At 37.5% G+C, this 11,333-nt stretch overlaps 1 long non-coding RNA gene across 1 annotated transcript; it reads right to left on the bottom strand.

Moving 5' to 3' along the window:
- Positions 1-463: 463 nt before the first annotated feature.
- LOC149157121 (uncharacterized) lies at positions 464-5,246 on the bottom strand. The gene is made up of 2 exons (XR_016263608.1): positions 4,424-5,246; positions 464-1,068 (listed from the first exon to the last, which is right to left on the bottom strand). It is a non-coding gene; the product is annotated as an uncharacterized LOC149157121 (long non-coding RNA).
- Between the last annotated feature and the right edge of the window lie 6,087 nt (positions 5,247-11,333).

The following is an 11,333-nucleotide window of genomic DNA, read 5'->3' as shown; positions in this document are numbered from 1 at the left end:
AGAGGAGGATGTGCTGAAGTAGGTTCAAGAACGTTTTGCAGTTGATATCAAGGCACTCCCAGCACATATAGAAGCATCAACATACATGCCATCATGGCCATTGAAATCTGCTCTGGTGTCTGCAATAATTATCCTTCTCATTCATCTCAGTTTTGGCATGGTCTGATTTTGTTTTCTATTCATAAAAACACAACAGATTCATAAAATTGAAAGGAACAATGGCCATCAAGGCATTTGTAGACAGACCATCACAATTTCAGTCTTATCCACGACTAAGATGTATTTGGTTTTTCTATGAGAGCCATGCATGTTTTCTTCTATTTGTCCTAATTATACAAAAACCCATGTTTTGAGCTACAAATTTTACAACAAATTTGGATTTAGTGCGATTAAAAAGCAATCGATGGGAAAAATGATCATATTATCAAGTCATCAATGTCTATAATGGTAAAAATTGAAGATATATGTCTGGAATATCCCAAAAATTTACAATAAAATCTTTGAAATATGCACATCAAGGAGCTTCCTTCTCACTAGTTATTATGAGTGGAACTTCAACCAATCTTGCACCCTTGCAAGGAATGTTCAGTTAGATTTTGGATGAAAGTAGTCATGTTATTCCACAGAAGCATGCTGTGGATATTGCAAAAGCCAACATTATAATGGTTGGATTACAAGAGGTTTCACGAAAACCAAAATAGTCCAGCAAGCTATCATGGGTTTGAATCTCGAGCTCTGGAAGAACACGGAGGAAGAGGATCTCCGCAGAGTCTATTGTTATCGGTGTAGGAGGATATCGGAACCTTTCGAAGCGGGATCCCATGCGGAATTCTTACTGACGGGGAATTAATGGGGCCGCCTATTATATTATTGGCCACTGAAAGTCTCTGCAAATTGACCAGACCTCAAAGGCGCAGCTTCTTCAGCCTCCTGAGCCTCCCAAATGACAAGGGAATAGAGCCAGCAATTTGTTTCAAGGCGCCCATTTCCAAAATTTCACGAAACTGGAGATCTCCTGAGGACTCCGACAGCGTGCCCTTCATCTGAGTATCCGATATGAAGTCGCTCCTGGACAGAACACAAAATGAGGTAAATAATTATTGCATTTAAATAAAAATTTAATAGACATCAAACATTATGAAACTGCAAATTCTGGCTTCAAGGCATTCTGCAAGAGTTTCAGATGAGTATCTTTGACAAAAATGGCTCCATAAGGGCTCGAAATTGCATATGATTGGAAAGTGGGTGAAAGACAAAAGAAATGTCCTAAGAATCCAAAACTTATCTTTACGAGGAGACCTCCAAGGAGAGAAAGGTGAAAATCAACCTAGATGTTGCATTTACAGTAACTCTTATGGCCTAGCTACTCTAGAAGAAGTACTTGCTACACCACTTCTTTTTAATGTTTCTAATTGCACCCTGTAAATTTTGAATGGACATGCCAAATAACTAGATAATTAGTTGATAAATGACTAATTAAATGTATATAATGGCACCATGTGAATTTTGAAGAGACATGCTAGATAAATAGATGATGATTTAGTTAATGAATGACTAATTAAACATTTATCCTTCAATAAGAGCTATAAAATCATACAAATTAGTGTGATAGAAAAAATTAGACCAAAAATAGCTAGCAGAAAATGCCAGTGAAAAAAATATAGCTTCTAGAAATACCATAGAAACAACCCTACAGATCAGAAAGTTTCTTTACAAAATGCATTTCCAGGGCACAAAATGCAAATAGAAACTTAATGTCTCACCTAACATAACAATGATACGAATGTTCTAATTACTAGAAGAAAAGAGTTCAGAAGGCTTTTTCTCACTCCTGTTCATAATACATATTGTACATTTGCATACCAGTCCAAATGCATGGTAAAAAGTTGTCATTTTGACAGAACAGGAAAAAGCACATAAAAAATCTGGAAGCACATGAATTACAAAACTACAAAAGTTGAAAAGGATGAAAAAAATAAGCAGCAACATAGATACAAAACCATCTTCTTATATCGCCAGTTACTACTAAAAATACACCTAAACTTATGCTAATATATTTGAACATTTCATTTAATTAATTTTTATATTTAATCTAGTACCTTGAGTCCTGGCATTTCCTTCCTGACAACATGTTACCTTCTATCAATCTATGGTACTTGATAGCACTCTAAAGAGGAAACCACGATAGATGGACGAAATCAACTATTCACCATGCTAGAAGCAAGACAGTAAAATTCTCTATGAGTCTTTTGTGTATCAGGGGTTTGCTTCTCCCACTGTCCACACAGGCAAAATATTGACTCTAAAAAAATACAGAACGACCCTGCCTTTTTCCAAAACGCAAAAACCCGTTGCGATTTTGAATTGCATCAGCAGTCCATGAACGTTGAGTTAGGCAGTTTTTGATGAATTGATCCTCAGATATTTTCATTTCATAAAATAAATGAACAATAAAACATTCCCTCTTGGGATCACATCATCACAGGTGTCCTTTTGGCTAAAGATAAAGGTCAATAATTTTCAGGCATGCAGATGTTTTTACTGTGGCATCAATAGCAAATGCTTTCCACGAGTAAGTTCAGCCATGGATACTTCTCAGTTGGTTTCAGGGAGTAATACAATCAAAAGGCACCTTAGAAAAGAGGTTACTATGAACACAAAGTTCAACAGAATTAGCCCCAAAATAGCTAGAAACTGCACATATTGACCCAAAAAATATCTTCCATGTCTTATCATCCATGGTAGCATCCTGTGAATACGGGATTTGAACAGATCATAATTATACACATGTTGGGAATGATAAATTTCTGATGGAATGTTTTGTGGTTTTAAAGTGAACTAATCCAAACTTACATATTTCACTTACAACGTTTTTCCCCTGGATCTAGCATGTGCCAGAAATAGGTGAATTTCAAAACTACAAGAAGTATGATTGGGTTAAGAACAACATTTCTGTACCAATAAAAAAATGATCAAATACGTTAATGATTCAAACAGGTAGACTTTCAACCAAAGGCATGGAAGAAAAACTATTGAGAAGATTATTCTTAACCCTGATTGTTTATAAATTATTATAGGCATAATAAATAGGGAAGGATGAAACACACCCATGGAGAAAATCCAACAGATTTGAATGCAACACAATGATTATGTGCATTTAATGATCAAAACAGGAAAGGGAGTAAAAATGCATTTAATGATCAAAACAGGAAAGGGAGTAAAAATCAGAGATAAAGGAAAATATAAAACTAAAACAAGAAGTAAAAACAACCAAAGTAGAAAGAAAAGTCACCAAAGTTTATGAAAAGCCCAAGCCCGCTAATATATTTCTTCATATATATGTAGGCTTGAAAAAAGAAAGAATAGAATAAATAGGACTTGCCGCAGATAATTGCCCAATTTAGAATGTCTAATTTGCCTGGAACAAAAAGTTTCAGGTCACAGAGTTATTGCGTCCAAATAGGAAATTTTGATGACAATACCAGAAGCATTTACATGGAAAGAACAGCTTTTTGTCAGTGCATTTCCGCTAATCAAAAAATCCAAAGAGATGTGCTCTGTCTGAACTCTGAAGCCTACAACGAATGACAATTCTTGATGTCCTAATAACTTGATTGAAGCTCAATAAGCACACATCTGAGTCAGTTCTTCCAATTATCTGAACAAAATGATTTCTTTTATAATTGGTTCATTCGCAATATATAGGTAGCCCTATGATGGTGAAATATCACAGTAGCTTTCAACTTCAAGTTTGAAGAGAGGCAAGCCTGCCTGATGAATGCACAAAGGATCATTCATCTTGGCTGCTTAATTCACCATTGCACTAATTAATAATGAATTCTTCAACTGCAGAACTTCTAAAGCTAAGGTCAGAGTTTATTGCACATAGAAAGTACGAAGACTAATAGCACGTTATTTCCATATTCTCAGAAATGAAGTAAGATGTGATCTCATGCTTAATTCTTCGAAGATGTTAATAATCAATTGATAGAAACAAGTTTGATATGCTTGCAATCATCATGGAAATTCCCATCCAAAACAGACCCGCACTTCAAGAAATCAAAACAAAGACACCATAAGCAGGCATGCGGCAGGCAATCAAGAAGAAATATATTAATCCCAAAAGATAGGCAGCATTAGCAAGACTCGGTTCATTTCTACTCAAGCAGATGGTTATCCCAAATTACTTCTCAACAACAATAACAGTATAGATCTCTTAAAAGCCCCAGATGAGAACACGCAATTGATATCTTCAATTCAAACGCGCGCGCACAAAGCTGTAGGAACTCAACCACTCACATCGCTAGCGGTGCATCTCAAATGGAAGGTGTTGGCGCATTCGCATATCACATAAAATTCTCTTCACATGCAAAACTGTTATTCACATGATATCTGTTGTCATGAGAATCAAGAAAGGGCATACCTTGTCATGAGTGCACAGGCAGGCAATGGCAATGGCAATGGCAAAGGAAATTGGGATCGAGACGTGTTCCTCTGCACTTGCGAACATATGAATCCAACTCCAACCATTTGCGTTCGTAACAGCCTGCCTCAACATTGACTTGTATTTATACCAAATTATTGACTCCAGATTCTGTAGATCAAATTCACTGTTGGGCATATAGCTAGTCGGGTGAGGAAAGATAGTTGCACAGAAAAAGATAATTAATCCAGAGACCCAATAGACGAAATCACAGAGCGGAGCAGAGATGGATGTGCAAGCCCAATAGCTAGCCCATCTATGTCAAAAGTCATGTCATGAGGAGGAGGTGGGTGGGACTAAGTTGTGTTTCCCTATATAAAACAATTGCCCGGATATTTTTGTGGCGACTCGACCATTACAATCTCGGCCACTTTCCCAAAGTCCGAAGAAATAAAAAACGCAGTCTCTGCAAATTGACCAGACCTCAAAGGCGCAGCTTCTTCAGCCTCCTGAGCCTCCCAAATGACAAGGGAATAGAGCCAGCAATTTGTTTCAAGTCGCCCATTTCCAAAATTTCACGAAACTGGAGATCTTCCGAGGACTCCGACAGCGTGCCCTTCATCTGAGTATCCGATATGAAGTCGCTCCTGGACAGCAGCCCCGGCAGCAGAAGCCCCCTTGCACGCCCTGTTTGTCTATTGCAGGATACCCCTGCCACTGGCAGTAGTTGGAGCCGTTCCATGACCGCAGGCGCCTTGAGGTGTCATCGACAATCCGTGCCTTAGAAGTGCAGCAGCGCCTGGAGGAAGTAGCGTAGCGTCGAGAAAGGGCAAGCGGTCGATCTGCTAGGTCGCATCGTATACCGGTATGATCAATTGGATGGGTAAGATCATTTTCATCGTCTAACACTTAAATCAAAGGCTCAGAAATGTACACGTCATCAAAGAGGAAAGTTAATTTCAAATGGAAACGCCTTACGGCGTAATTAATTCGATTCACAGAAAAAGAGATTTGAGCCATCGTCATAGAGAAAAGGTATCCAAGTCATAAAAAAAAAGTGCGATCCATTGCATTTCAAATATGAGCCATTAAACATATGAGTCTCAACAGCAACGTGATCCACCAGGAAACAAAGATATGATCCTATCAAAAGCGAGCCAATAGAAACATTAATCAGAGTTTCAGAAAATGTGAGCCGGTGAGTGATGGGTGAACCATTATAAAAAACAAATCCGAGCCAAGCCACAAATTTTATCCATGCCACGAATCACAAATAATTTTCATGTCATACGAACCGCAAAGGAATTACAAGCTACATGAATATGCCTAGAATTTTGTCCAGTCCACCAAAAGTCACAAAAGTTTGTTTAATAAAATCCACAAAGAGATCCTTCAATCCAAATACCAACAGAGTGTGATTTTTAGGCCTCCTACTTCAAACCTTATCTATGATACCAGGTTGAGAAATTGGGAGGCTTGCAAAATTAGGGTGATATCTCTTTACATGATATTTGTTTGTGAATATTGTCGGCTTCTTATTAATATTTAGTATATTATTTTCATCAAAAAATTACCAAAATGTAAACATGAATATCACAAGAAAACGTGAACAAAAGATATAGCCTCCAAGCTAGGGGAAAACCCTTCAAAGGGAAAAATCCAGAAAATTTTCTTCTTATAGAATGAGATCAAAGTGAGATATCCATGATTGTTAAAGTCACATGGAATGTGAATAGCGAAATAGAATGATAATCATTAGATTGCATATATTATTGACATGATATACATCTATAGTACATGGTGTGACCTTTGGATTCATATTCTGAGTGGTCTCTTGGACTCTAGTGGTTGTTCACATTCCACACCAACACATAGGCGATTAGGTGTTCAACATTCCCCCTCTTAATATGAAGGGGTATGTATGAGTCCAAGAAGAAAGTTGTAATACAAAATGTCCAAAAATGTATGGCAGCACTAGGCTGAATGTACTCTCTGAAATGTTGGTATAAAGGGGGTGGTTTAAGGATGGCCACCAACACTGGAATGCTTATTGCAGTTCCCGAAACTCTTCCAAGTCTGGCAAGAAGTTGAAATATTCTGCAAGAGGAAGTTTCCTAATGTTTTGAAGAGGGAGACCTTCAACCTTGAAAGGGAGGTCTCACCCAGCATAAAAAAGGAGAACCTCAACCTGAAAAGAGAGGTCTCAATCTGTGATGGTTTAAGGATGACCACCAACTCTGGAATGCTTAATGAAATTCCTAGAACTCTTTCAAAACTGGAAAGAAGTTGAAGTCTTCTGCTAGAGGAAGTGTCCCCAATTCTTTGAAAAGATGTCTCAACCCCACATATATGGTTTAAGGTTGATCACCAACCGAAGGCATGCTCAGGGGCATCTTTGTCTTTGGATACAACTCTGAATCTGGTATGGCAAGTTGTGGCCTGGGCTCACTTGATGTGGCTTTGAAGCTTGAAGATGGTCATCACTTTCCCCCCTGTTAGATACAAGGTGAGAAGATGAAGAGATATCAACTGCAAGACTTTTCAATATTCGAGAACAAATCTTGTTGTATGAGCGAAATATCTTCTTGGTTGTTGAAGCTCATTGCCAAGAAGAAATATATCCAAGATGAATCTTTGTTCTTGTAGAAGGTTTGCTTTTGAAGCATCTGTTTGAAGAATGAGTATGATGACCACAATGCTTACATGGATGAAGATCAAAACAATGATCTTTCACATGGCCAACTTGGTCACATTGTTGGCATTTAACAATCTGTTGTTGTAGAGGAGGAGGAACAGTTGAAGATAAACTGTTCTAAAGAAATCTAGCACTTTGAGATTGGATTGGCTTGGAATAGTTCAAAATATGAAAGGACACATCCTTTTCATATCCAATACCAGTTTGTTCTTGTTATGGAAAAGCTCTTCCTAAGGTCTGATGACGGGCTTGGGAAGTGTATGCTGAATTTTTGCTTCTTTCTACAAATCTGCTCCTTTGTTGGGTATTATATTGATTTGTTGTTTATGGGAGTTTGTCTCAAGTTTCTAAACAAAAATAGGTTTAGAATGATGTCTTTTTTGTAACTCATCTTGCTATAGTTGTGATTCAAGCTGCAAAAAATCAATGTTTTCCTGTGCATTTTGCAGACAGTTCTGGATGTCAAAGAGAGTGTCTTTGTTGAATTTCACCATGTCTTCAACAGTAGACAAAATTAATGTGCTTAATAGCTCTAAAAAATCATTGATTCTAGCCATTGTCTCAGCAAAATTGAAGACCTCAAAGGATTTCAACTAGAAATGCACCATTGTTTTTTAAACTTCTTTTATTATGGCTTCAATTGATAAAAGAAATCCCAAGAGATAGAGGTGGAGATGGGCCCAAAATAGTCAAAACATCTTATATATTTATGCAATTTCTCCAAAATAACGTTGTAATTTGACTTTATCTGTTTCAACTATATAAATGATTTAAATAGTAGCCACACACCAACCATGCATCATATATGTGAACCAACATACCCTTACCAGATTACAGTCTTCATAAAAAGATACCAACGAACCATGCATAGTCTTCCACATACATATACCATGTCTTTCACACACCACAAACCAGTTGCAACAAGTATACATACCATTCAAGCTGACATCATGCTCCAAATAATGTATCACTTCCTCTTTGTAATAGCCCAAATGCAAAATAATGCACCATATACGGTCGCAACAATTACACTCAGGGCCATGTTGTATGGCAGAATATGAGGCTTCTCCTTCACTACAATGACCAAAGAAATGTGGGATCCTTCACAGAGAGATAATGTCAATGAAGGGGCATGGAAGCTTTGAAAATGATGTAATCACCTATTGAAATCCTCTTTTGTTCTGCTACTAAGCTTATTCCACTCTCGTTCTCTTCTTTGTTTCTGATTTATGTGAAATTGGGACAAAGACTGATATAATATAGCAATTAAAGTGGCTCAACACCATCTTTGTTGATCTAAACTCTCGGGTGTTTCCAACTGCAAGATTTCAATTTTATTCAAAATTCTCCAGCGAAACGTTTATATCCCACAAGTGGCCTATGACACCGAGGAGATTCTAAAACATAGACTTAAAAAAAAATAATGTGAGGTGGGAATTGAATTAGTAGCAAAATTGAAAGCAGAAAACTTGGGTCAACCAATGTCGATTGAAAGAATCCATCTCTGACACCTAACAATGGATGGGAATTGAAATCCTAGTTTCAAAGTTGCGTTATGGATGCTCTTCATCTCTGTTTATTTTTAGCTTCTCTGCGATTGCAAATACCCATGCAGGTGGACAAGCCGAAATGGTTTTATATTGATATTAGTTGGGAGTGTGGAGGTATTAATGTATAGACCATACTAAAATAGACCAACATAATTTGTTCTACTGGAATCCAGGGTGGTAATATATTAAACACACCAACACAATGTGTTCCATTGCACGGGTAGTTGGAGGTGACAGGAGTCGGATAGGAGTTAAGCGTTATGATAGGAGGAAACTGGAGCAGTGGGAGCACTATATTAAAAATATAAACGCATATGACAGTGGATGACGATAAAATAACACAAATTTATCACTTGGACAAGATTTGCGATAAGATCTGATCTATCCCCATCAGAATGGTGTATGAAATGTCTGAATTTATCTTTAAATTCCTGGATCATAAAAGCCTACGGGTCAAGCAAAGGGATTTGAGATTAAGTACTTGGTAGCAAAAGCTGGAGTAGAAGTCAAAAGAGAAATGCAACGACACTCAGGACCTATTCACCAGCTATTTCATTACAGAGGTGAACCATATGCCCTTAGAGGCGATTCTTTGAATAAATCATTCCGTGATACTACTTGTTAGTCCTTACAATCTCCTACGCTGAAAAGGAAATTGACAAGGGTAACCTCAAACCACTTCAGCTCAGTAGCTAGCCCTGCTGAGCATGACAGGGATCTCTCTAAGTCTCTTATCAATGATATGACTTTAAAGAAAATGAATTTTAGGCTAGATATGTGTATTTGTTTGTTTGTTTGTGAAAATTTGTTTTTTTTGAGGATTTGCTGAACTTAGGGTTTGGAGCCACAAGTAGGTCTAGGCTGTGGGAATGCATGAGAAAACATAAGAAGGAGCTAGATATCAGAAGCCATGGTATAAGTTGAGTATTTTGTCAGTGTAGTACAGAGGATATAGTGTGGAAGAAACTAATGAGCATAAATAAACATGATTCCATTAGCTTAGGAAGACAAGACACATAACTATGAAAACCAGATAACAGAGCTTGAAAAACAAGAATTCTGAATATTTTATCACAAGGAATTCATAGAAAGAAGAGATATAATGTAGATAAATATGTTTAGACCATGAGAAAACAAAAATAATGAAGTACAAGCACTAGGAACTCACTGGGCTAGAGTTCCTTGAAAATAGCTGCAACCTGTCTCTGTATTAGCTGAAAGATGATTACATGCAAGCCTCCTTCACAAAACGTTTAACCTTAGCTCATTCCTAGAGGTTTTTGGGAATTTTTCATTACAAACCCTATTTTTCCTCCTTGCAAACAAATCACTCTTCCACTGTTTCTTCACTCATTTTCATCAGCTTCCAAATTTCATATCCACCTTTTTCAAACCTCCTCTATAATTTGTCAAAATCCACCTTCACATCACTTCATTTTCATTCATACCTCACAATTTATTTTTCATTCAAATACAGGTGGGGTCATCTAGCAAAACAATGGAGAAGACTTAGCTATCCAAACCTGAGGTGACTAAAGTGTATAAGAAAGGGCAGAGGCTTGTGTTTTCTTCTCACAAAGAGAAAGGGGCCAAGCCTTCTTCATCGACAAAGCAGGAATCAACAGCAAAGGATAAAGACACAGTTGAACATGAGTTTGAACTAATTGATCCAGAGACTGAGGATCAGACCACAAACATGAGACAGACTATCAGGGATAAGGACTACCAAATCAAGGAGCTGGCGATCAATTTGGAAAGGGAAAAGTATGTTATATCATTCCTTGAATAGGAAAACAATGAACTCAAAGCAAAGGAGTTGATCCTAGAAAAGGAAAAAACCAAGTTAATGCAGCAAATTGGCAAAGGTAAGGAGATCATGACATCAAGCGAGCCTAAAGCATCAAAGGTGAGAGGAAAAAGGAAAAGACCAAGGACAAGAGGCCTCAAGAAAGATTTGCAAGAGGAACAAGAACAAATTTTGCTTAATGAAGACCTTGACCTAGAAGAAAGGATTGCCCTAGAGGTTCATCAAGATAAATAATATTGGCTTAATAGGGTGAATGAACACTTGGAGAAGCTACTTGATAAGAAAAACAAAGACAATCAATTGCTCAGACACATGGCACATCACTATCAAGCTCAAAACATGATCGCCAATGTCAAGGTAAAACAACTTGAAAATAACCTCAAGGAGGCCAAGAAAGACCAAAAGAATGAGGGAAACTTGGAGATGCTTGCTGAAACATCCATGAAGCTAGAACAAACCTATTTTTACACCTTCCCTCAATTTTGAGCAAATTCTGACATTCTGAATTTTTTGAGAATTTTTTGTCTAAGTTCAGAAATTCCGCTGCTCCCAAGGCGCTGCTCTTTTTCCTCGGGCCTCCATTTGAGGAAAGGTCTACATTTTTGGAAAGGTATTGACATCCTATAAAAACCCATTTGTGCAGATTTTGCAGAGGTGGCTTAGTTTTGGAGAAAAATGCAAAAAGGTGGCAAAAAACTAGCATTCTGGACCATTTTCCACAGGCGCTGTGCTTCTGGAGTGACCTTGAGAGAATGGATTTTTGAAGATCTTCCCATGTTCCAAATTCAAAAATTAAAACGGTTCTAGAAATTAGACTTGAAGGGATAGTTGACCGTTCTCTCAGATTTGCAGTTTGAC

This window comes from Pinus tabuliformis, chromosome 9 (genome assembly GCF_031772625.1).
Source record: "Pinus tabuliformis cultivar Carrire ecotype Pingquan chromosome 9, CPIR1, whole genome shotgun sequence".
NCBI classification, from domain to species: Eukaryota; Viridiplantae; Streptophyta; class Pinopsida; order Pinales; family Pinaceae; genus Pinus; species Pinus tabuliformis.
Note: the sequence above shows the minus strand (reverse complement) of the source record. Positions and strands in the feature narration are given on the sequence as shown.